This window comes from Frankliniella occidentalis, unplaced genomic scaffold (assembly GCF_000697945.3).
Source record: "Frankliniella occidentalis isolate FOCC.00 unplaced genomic scaffold, Focc_3.1 Scaffold37, whole genome shotgun sequence".
NCBI lineage: Eukaryota > Metazoa > Arthropoda > Insecta > Thysanoptera > Thripidae > Frankliniella > Frankliniella occidentalis.
The window spans coordinates 1,007,602-1,008,519 of record NW_026267167.1 but is presented as its reverse complement, the minus strand read 5'-3'; the positions used below and the strand labels follow the sequence as shown (position 1 = coordinate 1,008,519).

Here is a 918-nt window from a genome sequence, read left to right as displayed (position 1 = left end):
GAGAGAGAGAGAGAGAGAGAGGCGGTGGCACGGTGGCGTAGCGGCAGCCATCGGACAATTAGACCCGGCTTGTTGTAATTAATGGCAGTAATTAGGGCGTTTGAGGCCATCGCTAAATTATTCCCCTGTTTGCGGGAAGAAGGAGAGAGAAGCGGGGGTGAGAGGGGGTGGAGGAGGGGGAGGGGAATCCGAGATCCCTAGAAAACAGCAGCGGCGGCACCGGTAGTTGGTACCTCCGTCACGTTCGCCCCGGCGCCACAGCAGTCGATGGTGTAATGGCACACGGCTGGTTGGTGCATACAGCCGACCGGGGCGCAAAACAACTCGCCGAGCGTTTGTTACACACGACTGGATAATAATTTATACAATTTTCTAAAACGGGCGACGAGGAAATTCTGATGGAATGGGAGATTTAAAGGCCCGAAAAAAGCAGGAACAGTTGCGGAAGTAAACGAAATAACAGGGAAAATAACGAAAATTTTGAAAAAGCCCATTACTTTGATAATTTTCAAATTTTCCGGAAAGCGTGTTTTCTTTTTAAAAAAACTTGAACTTTTCCAGAAAATTCAGATCCTAACAAGAGAAATTGGATGCGGCGTATAGAAGTAGTGTTATTATTTTGGTTACGGCGAGGAGAAAAAATTCACCAGCCCCCGCTTGGTGAAAATAGTGTGAGAGAGTTATAGAGAGTGTAGCAAGCAGGCGAGCAGAGAGAGAGAGAACGTAGGCCGTCGGGCGCACCACGGGGCCCACGGGGCCACCCGGCGGGAAGGCGGTGGAGACGACAGCGGCTCGGGGCCCCGGCCCGCCCCGGCCCCATCACCGCCACCGCCAACACCACCACCACCATCCCGCCACCACCACCATCCCGCCACCACCACCATCCCACCACCACCACCATCCCACCACCACCACCAT

The 918-nt window shown here is 53.5% G+C and overlaps 2 protein-coding genes across 2 annotated transcripts in view; both read right to left on the bottom strand.

Annotated features, from left to right (window-relative positions):
- LOC113207042 (neutral alpha-glucosidase AB) overlaps positions 1–918 on the bottom strand; it is a gene marked incomplete in the record, with an annotated part of 18,987 nt that overhangs the window by 818 nt on the left and 17,251 nt on the right.
- The window catches only part of LOC113215479 (serine protease HTR4), a 75,530-nt gene that overhangs the window by 64,655 nt on the left and 9,957 nt on the right, over positions 1–918 (bottom strand). The gene's annotated exons all lie outside the window — the stretch shown is intronic.